The following is a 15,571-nucleotide window of genomic DNA, read 5'->3' as shown; positions in this document are numbered from 1 at the left end:
TGCAGACTGGTACAGCCACTATGGAAAACAGTATGGAATTTCCTCAGAAAACTAAAAATGGATCTGCCTTTTGACCCAGCAATTCCACTTCTAGGATTACATCCTAAGAACCCTGAAACGCCAATCCAGAAGAACCTATGTACCCCAATGTTCATAGTAGCACAATTTACAATAGCCAAGTGTTAGAAGCAACTTAGGTGCCCATCAGTAAATGAATGGATCAAAAAACTATGGTACATTTACACAATGGAATTCTGCACAGCAGAAAGAAAGAACTCCTACCCTTTGCAACATCATGGATAGAACTGGAGAGCATTATGCTAAGCGAAATAAGCCAGGCAGTGAGAGACAAATACCATATGATCTCACCTTTAACAAGAACCTAAACAACAAAACAAATAAGCAAAATATAACCAAAGACACTGAAATAGAGAACAGGCTGACAGTATTCAGAGGGGAGAGGGGAGGGAATTTCAGGGGAAGGGGGATGGTTTGCAGGAAGAAGTATAAAGGACACATGGACAAAAACTAGGTGGGGGGGTGGAAATGGGAGGGAGGTGGGGAGGACTGGGAGGGTGGGCTGGGATAGGAGTGAAAGACAGAAGACTGTACTGGAACAACAATTGAAATGAAATGAAATGAAATGAAATGAAATGAAATGAAATGAAATGAAAAAGAATGGAGGTCTTGTTTGTTTTAATAGTGTTAACCCTTTTAAAAGTTGTGTATGGGCTGAGTATGTGTTTATAACAATATTTTTTGAGGAAATTTGTAAGAGTGGTATATGTAGATTTAGCACAATTGTTTAAAAATATTAATAAAGTTTAATTATTTTTAAATAAGTAGCAAATCTGGGTCAAAGATAGCTGCAGAGAGACTTCTATTTTAAGCAAACGAATCATGAGAGATATGGGGAAAAGATATAAGAACAGAGTAGTATTATCACAGCATTGAAAAATATCACAGGATATAATAAGAGGGTTAGCAATTTTTGAAAAGTCTGAAATACAGAGAATTCTGTTGATAAAAGAACCTCAGCCAAATACCTTTACAATGTAAACAGTAATAGTACCACTCTGTTAGAGATGTTGATGTCCTTATTTCCTAAACACCTCCCACAAACCTCAAATACATAGGAGAAAAGGAAGATGGGAGTGGAAAGTGGTACAATGAGCATAATAATTAAAATATGTTTTTATGCTTCCTCATTCTTTATAGAATGCTGGAACAAATTTGATACTAATAAATCAACACCAGACAAGCAGCACAGGAAAGGAAAGGAGGAAGGGAGAAAGGGAGGAAGGAAGGAAGGAATTACAGAGTACCTATAAATACAGAATCCAAATTCTACATAAAATATCATTTAAAATTTCAATGTATTAGATAAGATGGAGCCAAAGAGAATAAGTAAATGAAAGACATATCTTAATGAATTTCTCACAACACAGGAAAAAAAAAAAAAGCAAATTAGTGGAGAACAGAACAGAAAGCTTAAGAATATATAAAGGATAGAAATAGGTCAACCATACTGATAATTTTAAAAGAATCAATGGCTCATCATTGTCAAGAATTGGTAAGAGAAACAAATATAAAGATTCATGAAGCAAACCCCATGAAAAAGAAAAATGAAAGTCATATTTAGACTGTTGAATTAAAAGAGTAAGACAACAGAAATCAAGAGGCATTCATAAAATCAGAGGTCTCTGATGCCAGAGAGAAAAGACAACCTACAAAAGATGGGTGATTAGACTGATGGAAAACTTCTTGAAAGTAGGTAAAGGAAGCCACAAAATAGTCCCAAGTCCTCAAGAAAACAATTGCCAACCTCATCCTTGAGACTAAAAATGACTGTCCCTGCTTCAGACTGAGGAAACTGAGATTCTGGGACATTAAGTGGTTTGCCTGTGGTCACTAGCCAACGTCAGACTCCAGCATGCTTAACCCCTTTTCTATACTTAAGGTAAAGGTGAGCATTTGAGACAAAGGAACTAAAGTATAACACAATGTTAGTATAGCAGATTCTGCCAAAATATCTTTACAAAAATAAAACAGGATGGATATATTTTTAGAGCAAAACAAAACACACTCATGCACACAAAGAGAGTTAATTATTACTAGCAGACTGTAGTGAGTAAAATTTGCTAAAGATATTTCAGTGGAAGAAAAATTATCTCTGAAACTCTGAGATAAAGAACGAATAAAGAAATCAATAAAATGTGGGTAAATCTGAACAAAAATGAACCATATATTGTATAATAATATACATGTTACATGATAATATAGTAAAAATGAGGATGAACAAACACACTCTTGGCTGATGTTAGATAGTAATCAGAGGTAAAATATTCCAAGAGACAGGAAGCTGCTTTCTGTGACTTGGTATAACACCGTTCAAAATTACCCTCCTACAATAAACAACTAGAAAACTGGAAAAAATGTAGGAAGCACTATTTCCAGACATTGGAAAGAAGAAATGCAGAACTGTAATCACTAAGAGGAGAACAAATGAGGGGAGTAGTACCATTGCCCAGGCTCTTTGGAGGTGATTTCTAGACTGTAGTCCAGAGAGGGGAGCCCCAAAGACCACATAGTGATTTTGCTGAGCTGAGGAGACAGAGGCTGGCGGTCAGTACAACTGAGGTGGTTACAACTTGAGGGCAGAGTTGCATAGAGGAGAGAGTTATACAGAGGAAGAATTACAGAAATCTGCATAGAGGTCTCTCTGAGTCTTGGGCTGAATGACATTCCACATATGAAAAGCGTGGAAGTTTATGGGGCTGGTCAAAAATAACTTTTTGAGAGCAGCAGACAGACTCTCAAAGTGGCCCCCAAGGTCTGGTGTTTGTGCCCTCATGACTCCACCTCTTTGAGTATGGGTGTGACCTGTGACTGATTTCTAGTGACAGAGAATGTATCCAAGGTGACAGGATGTACATGATTCCATGTAAGTGATTAGAGTATAGAAGACTGTAGTGCTGATCTTGCTAGAATGTCTCTCTGTCTTGCAGGCTTTGAAGAAGGAAGCTACCATGCTGTGAACTGCTGATGGACAGGACTACGAAGCAGGGACCAGGAGAGAGCCTCTGACCGACAGCTGGGGGGGAACTAAGGTCCTTGATCTGACGGCCTGTAGGCACTGAATGCTGCTAAAAGCCATGTGAGTTTGCGAGCAAATTTTCCCTCAGTTCAGCCTCTGATGAGACCACAGAACTATCTAACACCTTGATTTGTCTCTCGGAGAATGCAGCTAAGCTGTGCTTTCCCTCCTGACCTACAGAAACTGAGATAATAAATGTGTTTTAAGCTACTAAGTTTGTGGCTATGTTGTTACGCAGCAACAGCTAACTAATATATTGGAAAAATAATTGCGGTGGCCTGTAAGCTGAACAATTCCTGCAGCTCCCACAGGTTAGAAACTGTTTAGGTTTTCTCTGCTAGAGTGAAGATTTTCTCTGCTAGAGTGAAGAGACCTCATTCTATGTTCACAAAACTTAGTGGCAAATCTGAAAAGGCTGAGAAGTGCTGCAAAATTAGCCCTAAAAGTCTTTAAGTCTTAAAGAAGCTTAAAACAAATACTGGAAGAATTGAAGTAATATTTAAATAACTTAATTGCCTGTCAGAGAAAGTCCAAGAAACTTAAAAGAAATATAATAAAACCAAGTACCCTGAAACAATTCAGAATGTCTATTTTTCAATTTTTAAAAACTAAGAGACATACAGAGAATCAAGAAAATGTAACCCATGACCTGCTAGATTCCGACCAGGTGCCAACTCACTTTCCATGGGATGTGGTTCCACTGACAGCTCAGCTCTCACAGTATCATTTGGACCTGTCCCTCACATCCATCACTCAGAGGTCAGTCTGGGACCCGGATTCAGGTCTACCTACTACTTGAGTTCTCAGAGTCTTTGGCGTGAAAAATAGATCTGTGTATGTGCAGGTCAGATCTAAGCTATTTTATAAGGTTGCTTTCCTGAACAGCTCCCTGTCTGTGATCTCCCCGCTATTTCCTTGTGCCTGATGGCTCCTCTTTGAGGTCTTCCAGCCAGAAACCAACTCCTTCCATGATTGCGCCATATCTGGGGTCAAGTGGCATGGGAGAGAAAGAAAAATTCAAAGAGTTTGTCCCTCACCTTGAAACAACAACTTCAGGGAATAGAATTTGGTGAGTTCCCATCGCGTCCACCCTCTCTGCTGGCATTACTGCCACAGCCACAGCATTGCTTGGGGCCTGGGGTGCAAGTCAATGAAGGAAAGAAAGTAAAAATATCCTCTTCAATAAATGGTGTTGGGAGAACTGGACTGAAACACGCAAAAAAAAAAAAAAAGAAAAAAAGAAACTAGGTGAGCAACTTACACCATACACAAGAATAAACTCAAAATGGATAAAAGACTTAAATATAAGTTGGGACACCTTACAAGTCCTAGAGGAAAACATATGCAGGAAAATTTCAGATATCCCACATAGCAATATTTTTTTGACAATCTATCTCTTAGGGCAAGGGAAATAGAGGGAAAAATAAACAAATGGGACTATATCAAATTAAAAACCTTCTGCGCGGCTAAAGAAAACATCATCAAAATAAAAAGGGAACCATCCATATGGAAGAACATATTTGCCAATGGCACTTCAGACAAGAGTTTGATCTCCAATATATATAAAGAACTCATATGACTCAACACCAGGAAGGCAAACAATCCAGTTAAAAAATTGGTAAAACACCTAAATAGACACTTCTCCAAAGTGGACATAGAGAGGGCCTAGAGACAAATGAAAAAATGCTCAACATCACTAGCCATCAGAGAGATGTAAATTAAAACCACAATGAGATACCACCACACTTCGATCAGAATGGCTACCATTAATAAATCTACAAACAAGTGCTGGTGAGGATGGAGAGAAATGGGAACCCTTGTGCACTGTTGGTGGGAATCAGACTGGTGCAGCCACTGTGGAAAACAGTATGGAATTTCCTCAGAAAACTAAAAATGGAACCACTTTTTGACCCAATGATTTTGCTGCTGAGATTATACCCTAAGAATCCCAAAACACCAATTCAAAAGAACTTATGCACCCCAATGTTCATAGCAGTGCTATTCACAATAATCAAGTGCTAGAAACAGCCTAAGTGCTCATCAGAAAATAATGGATCAAAAACTATGGTACATTTACACAATGGAATTCTATGCAGCAGAAACAAGGAACTTAACTTCTACCATTTGCGACAACATAGATGCAACTGGAGAATATTATGCTAAGTGAAATAAACCAGTTGGTGAAAGACAAGTACTGTATGATCACACCTATAAGAGGAATCTAATGAACAATATATACTAACAAACAAAATAGAACCACAGGCATGGAAACATGGAACAGACTCACAGTGACCAGAGGAAAAGGGGGAGGGTATAATGGTGGAAAGAAGGGGAAGGGACTAGTTCAAGAGCATGTGTGAATGACCCATGGTCATGGACAACAGTGTGGGGATTGACTGTGGAAGTGATGGGCTGGGATGGGCAGAGGAGGTCAAAGGGGAAAAAGTTAGGACAAGTATAATAGCATAACAATAAAAAATCTTTTAAAAAAGAAAAGAAATAAAAGGGAGGATTTCCACTCTTTCTGAATAGTAGGAGTTCCCTTTCCTGCTGCTTGAGTCAGAACTAGAGGATGTCTCTAGGACTCTCTGACTGCATTCACTTCTGAGTTTGCAGCTGCATTAAGATCAGACTGGGGGATACTGGAGTGGGAGGGGATGCTTTAATTCACTGACAATCAGTACTTAAAATTGTGGTGTTCTTCCTCTAGATTGCTGCTATGATTTACTTTTCAGACTCCTCAATACCTGGTTCACATATTCTTTCCAGGTTTTATAGTTACATTCAGTGGGAGACAAAGAGTGGAGTGCACTCACTCCACCATACCCACAACGAGAACCTGATCAATTGGCTTTGGACAAACTTGCCATGGTAATTTCATGAAAAAAGAAAAGTAGTCTTTTCAGAAAATGAGTCTGAAACAACAGAGCATGTGTATTAAAAATAAATCTTTATGCTTAAAGCTTCACACAATTTACTGAAATTAACTTGAAATGCATTACATAAATGAATAAATATAAAAGCTAAACTATATAACTTCCAGAAATCCCTCTGGCTTTGGTTTAACTGAAGATTTCTAAGAACATAAAAATCACAGTCAATAAAAGGAAAGTGTTATAGGCTGCAGTTTATAAAAAACAAAATCTCTTCAAAAGGAACCAAGAAAAAAATTAAAATCAATCCACAGTCTAGGAGAAAATATTGGCAATACATATGCCTGAAAAGTGCTCAATGAAGGAAATTATTTAATAGAATTTTCACATTAAGTGGCCACTCTGCATAGGTAACAGTGTTACATGACTCTGAAAATAACTATCTTTATCTCTTACCTGCACAAAGACTTTGACATCTTCTTTAGTCATACTAGAACAATTTTTCAGAAAATAAATTTTCGTATCAACTACCAACCGCCGTAGCTTTACCTCAAAATCTTTCTCCAAGGCTTGAAATATCAGTGCCCCAAGCACAAGGTACAATAGGTAGGTAAGCACGAGTACGCTGTTCTGGACTTTGGTGCTTGGCTTCTCTTTATATAGCAGAATGAGAGTCAGAGAATTCAAATCATTTTAATGTCCTCTCAAAAGAAACCCAGTACAAAACAAAGCAAGACAAAATTCCCAGACATGCAACATGCATTTATTCTTAATTACTAACCTACCTTTAAACAACTATATGAAAGAAACTAATCATAAAGAGCCATGGAAGCAGAAAAATGACCCCACTTTGCTCCTGATGATAAGCTTATTTTAAAAAAGAAGAATTGTGCAATTTCTGGAGTTAGGTAATACATCATAGTCAAAAGTAGTCAAGTGACTCAGTTATTCATTCAATTTCCTTAGAGGAAATGTTATTGTGGAGTTATACTTTGGAGTATGCCCAGTGAATATTTTTATTTTTATTGTTTAATTGAACTTATTGGGGTGGCATTGGTTAATAAAATTATACAGGTTTCAGGTGTATAATTCTACAATACATCATCTATGTATTGTACTGTGTGTTTATAACCCAAGTCAAGTCTCCTTTCATCACTACCAGTCAATATTTTAAAAAGAATACACTGTTAATGCTTTCCTTGACTGATAAAATGGATTAATTTAAGTTAGACCACTCATCTCTACCAGATACTAGCCAGTTTCATATCTTTGCTATGTTTCAGATTCTTCATCTGTAAAATGGAGATAATGATAGCTACGTGATGTGTAGTTCCAAAGATTAAATGAGTTTAATATATTTAAACCATAGGCTGAGGCCTAGCAAATAGGAAGTGCCCGACAAATCCTATCCAGTAGTTGAGAAGTGGTTGTGTTGGTAGTAGCAGTAGTGACAGCAGTAGTAGGATCAGCAGAAAAGGGAGGACTATCTACTCTGCCTCCCTCTGCCTCTGCCCTCTGTCCTGCAAGCTGAAGCAGAAAAGAACAGCACGGCTGCTGGCAAGATGAAGAGGACTCTTATCTTGACAGGGCCAGATTCCAATGTTAAGAAAGCTGACGCCCCTGTGCATTTCATAAGACTCTGGGTCAACGCAGGCTTGTGATTGTGAAGTCGCCCTGTTCTCCACTTGAATCTGCCTCCTCCTACCTCTTCCACGGAAGAACAGCACTGTCCGCGGGAATCCCGGTGGCACTGACCCTCATCGACCTGGGTGAACTTTCTTTCCCAGTGGGATTTGAGAAATGAAAGAATAGCTATGTTTCCTATGTGATCCTCAAAACTATAAGAAATAGGATATTGTATGCCAATGACATATCAATAAAAAACCTGGCTCAGTTAAAGCAGGAAAATAAATAGTTACAAGAGCAAGGACATTTTAAAGAATATTTCAGTATTCCTAAAATATCCAAAATTCACTCTAGTGAAATATTATGCAATTAAATATGCCATAGCCACAGTTATTAATATGTTTCTAGTGTCAAATAATACATTTTATAATATTACATGTAAATAATTCAGGACATAATAAAACAATATAATATAGTCTTGCCTAAGTAGGTGTTTCACTTTCCATTTCTACCCAATAATAAGCTTTTATTATCTTTGACTCCATGTTTAAACTAACAATAAATACTGTGAGTAAAAGATCTTTGAGTTCAACCTTCGCAGAGTCTTTTTAGGTCTCAGTAAAACATTGGGAATAGGGAGCAATTGAAGCATTATATTGTAATCTAAAATGAATACAATGTTATTTGTTAGTTAGATTGTGATTAAAAAAATACTTTCAGGAACTATCAGTAGAGCGGTGAAAACTAGTGCATCTGGTTTGACCACGTTTTGCAAGAGGGCCTTCATGGATCTTTTGGGGTAAGAGGCAACACTGGGAAGACTAAATTTTTCATTAACACTCCAGCATTTGGGGGTGTATGCTCCAGCAGGCACACCACCAAGCAAACACAGCTCCTTATCATCTCTGTCACCAAAGACCAGGGCCCCACTTTAGTGAGGCCATAGCAAGTAATCCTACCTCTAGACAGAAGGTCTTGCCCTTTAAAACGATAGGTGAATTCATCAGAATAGGACATGTTGAGCCTGTCTAGATAAATCTTATCACTGCTTCAGAGTTCCACCCAGAACCTTGGGTACGGCTAGTTCTATATACAATCACCTCCCCATTATTACCACATCCTTCCAGTCAGCTGTCACCCAGCTCCTTCCCCTGGCAATTCATGTTCATTCTGCACTCAAAGCCCTCCACCCTGTGACAAGTTTGCTGTGATTTCACGCGGCTCAACTTCCCTGTCCTATCAGTCCCCTGCTGACCCCTTTCTGGGCAACTATGTGACTCCTGTCCTGTGGCCAGAGAATCTCCTTAGATTTGCCCCATCAGACTACATACTGCTTCAGCTCCAGTCCCTTTAGACTCATATTCAACACTGCAAGCCCCTGGGCCTTAGCCTTGTTCTCCCCAGCTGTCTCTGCTTGCTAAAAGGCTCCTCAGCCTTCCAGATTCGGTTATCTGACATCATAGGTGATACCATGTCTGTTCCTCTCCAGTCAACTCAACTAGAGCACTTCTTTGTGCTAGATTCATGCACAGGGCCCTAGAGAAGGTATAGACTTTACCTTATTCAAGCTGTTATAGCTGATTTGAACACCTGACAGGTCCCTGCATCCTCAATAAGTGCTCTTAGATGCAATTGAATAGCTTCCCTATAACTTATATTAATGACAAGCTTTATATTTTCCCCTCCTGATGACAGTATAGAGAGACAATATAAAGTATTGGAAAGACCATGGGCATCCCATGAAAAGTCATGGGAGTTTTGCGACACTGGCTTTGGCCCTGGCTTGGTCACAACCTAGGGTGTGAGCTTGGTAGGTACCTTCTCTGAATACCTGTTTTCTGATCTGTGGTGTAACTTTCATCATCCCCTCACACTGAATCTGAGTTATTGGGTAGACTGCCTAACACAACAGAAATTCTCAAAAACAGCTTTTATGACTTTTATGATTAGTTGTAATAATTGTCTCTAGGCAGAAAGAATCTTTCTGGCACATTTTATGGTAACTTCCCTCTAGTGTTTATTTCTTTAAAAAAATGTTTGTTGAGTGAATGAAAAATGTGGTAATGAAATGAACTTGGAGCTGGATGAAGTCTTGGCCAGAAGTTCTTGGGAATTAGTCTGTGGGAAACATGAATGGGGCATTTCCTGTTCGCCTGAATCCCAAGGAATCAAGTGGGATTCTTCCTCTGCTGATTCGTCTATGACTGCTATGGGCTAGGGCTGAGATGGCTATTCTGAGTGTATGAACCGAGGGTATGGTCCTCAAACACTCGGGGAAACATGGCGGCTGTCCCAGGTTTCAGGGGTTTGGGATCATGAGTGACTGTAATCTGGGACCAAGCCCCATGGCAGTCCCTCACAGTGTGCAGGGAGACTGCAGTGCCCCCGTGTTCAGTCATCTGCCCTAGTAGTGCCAGACCACCCTGGTGGAACAAAGCAGCCCAGTACTTGTGGAATGGCCATGCAGTATCTACAATACCCTATTTTTTATGGTTTTGAAGATCACATAGGAAACATAGCTGTATGCTTTCAATTTTGAAATCCCACTGGGAAAGAAAGTTCACCCAGGTGATGAGGGTCAGTGCCACTGAGACCCATGCTGTTCTCCCGGGAAAGAGGCAGGAGGAGGCAGATTCAAGCAGAGAAAAGGGTGACTTCACAATCAGCAGCCTGCCTCAAAGTGTTCCCTTCATTGGCATGCACCCATTTATCAAGTAAACATTGAGTGCCTATTTATTACATGTTAATAACTGTTTTAGCACTGAGGATATGACAGTGGACAAAGTAGACAAGAATTCCACCCTCAGGAAGCTTGCATCCTCATGGGGGATTTAAATGCTAAACAAATGGATGGATAAGGAACACAGAACGTCAGGTGATGAAGACTGCGCTAGAGCAGAGAACCAAGGGGGGCGGTGGAGGTGCAGGGCTGGGGACTGCCATTGTAATGGACTGATGAGGGAATACCTGACTCACTGAAAGAAAAATGTTGAACAAAGACCTAAAGTGGCGGTCCCCAGTCTTTTTGGCACCAGGTATCGGTTTTGTGGAAGATAATTTTTCCAGGGACAGGACCAGGTGGGGGGACGTGGACAGGAGGCGAAGCTCAGGCAGTGCTGCAAACAAGCTTCGCTCACCTGCAGGCTCACCTCCCCACCAGTACCGGAGACTGGGGACCCCTGACCTCATGGATTAAGGAGAGAGCTGTGGGAACTTGGGGATAAGCTTTCCAGGTAAGTGCAAATGCCCTGAAGCTGGAATACCTTTAATTTGTTTTGAGGTTCAAAGAAGCCAGAACAGCTGGAACAGATTTAGTGGAGAAAGAGAGGGTACTCCCCCAAATCAGGATATGGGTGCAAAGGTGAGAGAGCATGGATGCTGTGTGATCAAAAACATCATGTGGCGCAGACAGCACCTATGGAGGGAATTCACGAGAGAAATACATGTTTGTGGTTTACCTCCAAGGACCTGACCTGGGGAGAGGGAGAAAGGATGGGATGAAGCCTATGCTTCTCATTTAATATACGTCTCTACGTATTCTCATGCTGGGTATGGATTTCGAGTTTACAATCTAGTTAAATAAAGGAACCAGTAGTCACAGAGCTGTGCCTGAGCACATGCACAGGAATGTTACTGTGTCACTGTTGACAATAATGATCAGTAGGGAAATGCTTTTAAGTAGTGGGCTGCCACGGGAGAAAACATAAGGGTGAAGCTAAAGCAGACCTCCATATTGACTTGGAAGGAAGTCTCTGGTCTAGGACTCAAAACCCTGGAGAATGAATTTCATCTAGTGGATGTAATTGAATAAATGTGCCAATGCACAAAGGTCCTCCACAAAGTTGTTTATACAGTAATAGCAAAACCAATGGGAACTAGTTATAATTATGGGATTGGATAAAATAATAATGTAACATTCAAATGTTAGACTATTACTCATTCAAAATTGCTGCATAGATCTATATTTAGCATGCAAATACATGCAATGTATATTTTAAATTGATAAAAAGCATTTAATAAAAATATTGCTTTCACTTAACATTCATTTGAAGGGCTGTAAGTTCCCATATGTTTCAAGCCTAAGAGTGTAGAGATGTCCATTATCCAGAATAACTATAATTCATCATTACCTAGCTCAGGTCTCAAACAGAAGGTCAGAGTGCACTCAGCAGGGACACGCATGGGATTTTACTGGGTAGAAATGGCAATTCCTGCAAGTGGCTGGTAAAGGGAGACCGAACAAGTAAAGGTTAAAAACAAAGTAGAGTTTTGAAGTCTAAAGAGTCCCGGGTGCTGCTGGATCCTAGAAGGCACACAGGGAGCAGAGAGTCTTAATCATCTGGCAATCTGACTTGTGCCTACTCCAGATTATTTTTAGACACTGCAACTGAAAATTGAGTAGCTCCCTTTGTGGACTACCCCGCGAGGATTCTCCAGGCGTGAGTATCATTTGCACATAATTCAGTCCATTATGCATTTTCTCTTGAGAAAATGATGGCTTTGTTAAAATAGCAAGAACAAAATGTGGGCTGGGGCGGGGGTCTGCCTGGGCAAGAGTAAAACAGAGGCTTTGCCTTCCTGCTGGGGCCAGAAAGGAAGGACAGCTGGAGTTGGGCCAAAGTTCGTCGGCAGTTGCTTTAACAGGTTTGAATAAATAAATACCTGGCGATACCTATCTTCAGGATGAGGTTAGAGAAACACTTTTGCATTTCAAAATTATGTACGCAATTTAAGAAGAGATTTGCTGGCCTTCTGTAACTACCACAACTTAAAGAGCTATAAACTAAAGTTGTATTAAAAGAAAAAACACCCAAGCTTTCTGGAGCTGTTCCTGGTATTTTCTTATCTCGTTGTAAGTATGTGCATTTAATTAGATTTGTTACACTATACTATAACAAATACTATGTTTGATCTTTTTGTTCTATTACTTCCTCTTATTCTTGTCTCATGTACTTGGTATTGTTTTACTTTGTTTATTTTCTGCCTCTGTTTTCTAGCCTTTATTACCTTATTTAGTTATTATATTTAATCTTTATATTATCTTATATTAAAAATATTTTGTCTTACCTGATGTCGACCTTAATATATTCTCCTAGGTAATTTTATCCCTTTGCTTTATAAAAATGTACTCACCCATTTTACCAGCATGATGAGTGGTCACATTTCTTTTAAATGTTCCCATGAAACCACTTGAATCCCACCTAAGCCTTCTCCCCTACAATACCCAGGAATGCTGGGAATGCTTTATCTCACCCAGGAGGTCATCCCTGACCCTCACTCTGACTCCAGGATGCTCCATGCCAAATGTGGCTGGGACTCCCAATTTACCATGTTACAGCTCTTTAAAACCACAACTGTGTCACCTGCAGAACCAGGTCAAGTTCTAGTACTTACTATGTCACCCAGAAGAAACTGTGCAGACAATGTTTTTTGCTTGCTTAACAGTCATTCCTCTTTCCCTATTCTCTTGCAGGTATGCATTCCTGACCAGTGGGGATATTTGGGAAGTGTATCTATAGTAAGAAAAAATGCATGAGGAAAAACAACTTTCCTTATATGCTGAATGTGATTTTGTCTACATGTGATGTCTGGAACTACTGCAGCCATCATGAGACAATGAGGGGAGATATTGGCAACAAACTGAGGATGGCGAGGGGGAATATGCATATTGGGTCGCTGAACCAAACCTGGGACCACTTTCTGTCTGGACTTCCTATGGGAGATAATAAATATCCTTATTTTTTTAAGACTAACTTTTAAAAATTAATTTATTTTCCAATTACAGTTGACACATAAAGTTATTTTAGTTTCAGGTATACAACACAGTGATTAGACATTTGTATACCTTATGAAGTGATCACCCTCATAATATAAATATCCCTACTACTTATGCCAATTTTTGTTGAGCATTGTGCCACATACAGTCCAAAGCACCCCCACCGGGGCATGGTGTCCTTAGGTGAAGTCCACAACCACAGGAGTGAGCCCACTGACATCGTCTCTTTTCAACCCTCAGGGGGATTTTCTCTTACGGACCTTTTCATGTTTCACTGCCCCTTAATAGCAGCCACCGTAACTCTCCACAGAGGTTTCTGGAACTACGACTCATTCATAGATAAAGTCAGATTCTTGTTCTTCACCTCCCACCAAATGTTTGGGCTGCTTATACAAATTTGCCTACAGATTTCTAAGCAACTGTCAAGACCATCACACCAAATTTTCTTACAGAACAAAAATGTAAAGTTCCATCTCACTATATTCCTGTTATATAATAACCTTCTTCATAATTATAGAAGCAAAGTATATCCATATAATAAACTGAAAAATGCCAGAAAAGGAAGAAAATTTCAATCTTCCATTCAAAAATGTGTTCAGTTAACATTTCAGTGTATATCTTTTTAATCTTATACAATCAAAATTATACTGAATGCATGATTTTTTTAATCCTGGTTTATTCACACAACATGTTTTTAATCTTACATTGCTATTCTTCAAAAGCATGATGCTTAAATGTTGAAAATATCTAATGAAGATGTACCAAAATGTATTTAATTATTATATTATATAGAAAACTATATATATAATGTTAAAACTATGTGTTCTAAAGTAAAAATCCCAACTCCACTCTTTCTTTCATTGTTTTTTCAAATATGTTTTCAATTTCTTGCTCTTCCTCTTCTCCTTCTGGCACCCCTATGATCTGGATATTGGTACATTTGGAGATGTCCCAGAAGCTTCTTATACTCTCCTCATTTTTTTGAATTCTTGTTTCTTCTTGCTGTTCTGGTTGAATATTTATTTCTTCCTTATATTCCAAATCATTGATTGGAATCGGGGCTTCCTCCCCTTCACTGTTGGTTCCCTGTAGATTTTTATTTATTACACTTAGTGTAGCCTTTATTTCTTCTTTTATGTCGTTGCCATACTCAATGAGTTCTTTTAGCAGCATCCTTATCACCAGTGTTTTGAACTCTGCATCTGATAGGTTGGCTACCTCTGTTTCACTTAGTCCTTTTTCTGGGGTTCTGTCCTCTTTCTTCATTTGGGCCATTTTTGTCTCCTCAATTTAGCAGCCTCCTTGTGTTTGTTTGTGTGTATTGGGTAGAGCTGCTTTGACTGCCTGTCTTAGTAGTGTGGCCAATTGTGGAAAAGACACCTGTAAATTGTGTGGGGTGGAGACTTAGTTAATTTTTAAGGAGCCTTAAAAAGCAGGGTGGGTAGGGCAACCCGCTTCCTCACTTTGTGGCTCTATGTGGGGGAGGGCTCCAAGATGGGACAATGCTGCTGCCTGGCTTCTGGAGGTTTGTTTGATTCCAACTCCACTTTTGATCAGATGTGTGACTTTAGACAAGGTATATTTCCCCAGGGAGCCTTGGTTTCCTCATACATAAAATGGATATAATGATAACACCTACCTCCTAGGCTTGTGAGAAATAAATAATGTGAGGCCTTATAATAGGATCTGGCACAAAGTTAGTACTCAATAAGTTATTATAAAATTTTGGTGTTATTTTTCATTTTCACAGATATAAATAAAACATTTGTGTCTTAAAACATCATTGGACATAAATAATATTTTTACATCACTGATTATTTTTTGGAATTATTTCCTGAGAAGGGAATTACTTGTTAATGTCTTTTGTTTCTGATACTTTATCAGAGTTTTATACAAACAAAAAAGCAGGAAATTCAGGCCTTAAGAGGCAGTAGTAAGAATGTATTCCCTGAACACAATATTTTTCATTTCAGTCTTTCAGTCCTCCTCCCAACATTATAGGGAAGATTCGCCCACTTCCTCCCAAGATGGGCTTCCTGCCCTGAAATTGAGGCAATCCAGGCCATTCACAGGTCAAACTTAATTCCTAACATAGCAACAGGTCTCTTTGGGAGGCCAGTCAGATGACCTACCCGAGCAGTATTTTCTCCTTCAGTTATGGATTCTCACCTTCCTTTTTGAAGAAAGTGTGATTTAAAC

Source organism: Phyllostomus discolor, chromosome 1, assembly GCF_004126475.2.
Source record: "Phyllostomus discolor isolate MPI-MPIP mPhyDis1 chromosome 1, mPhyDis1.pri.v3, whole genome shotgun sequence".
Classification (NCBI taxonomy): Eukaryota; Metazoa; Chordata; class Mammalia; order Chiroptera; family Phyllostomidae; genus Phyllostomus; species Phyllostomus discolor.
Note: the sequence above shows the minus strand (reverse complement) of the source record.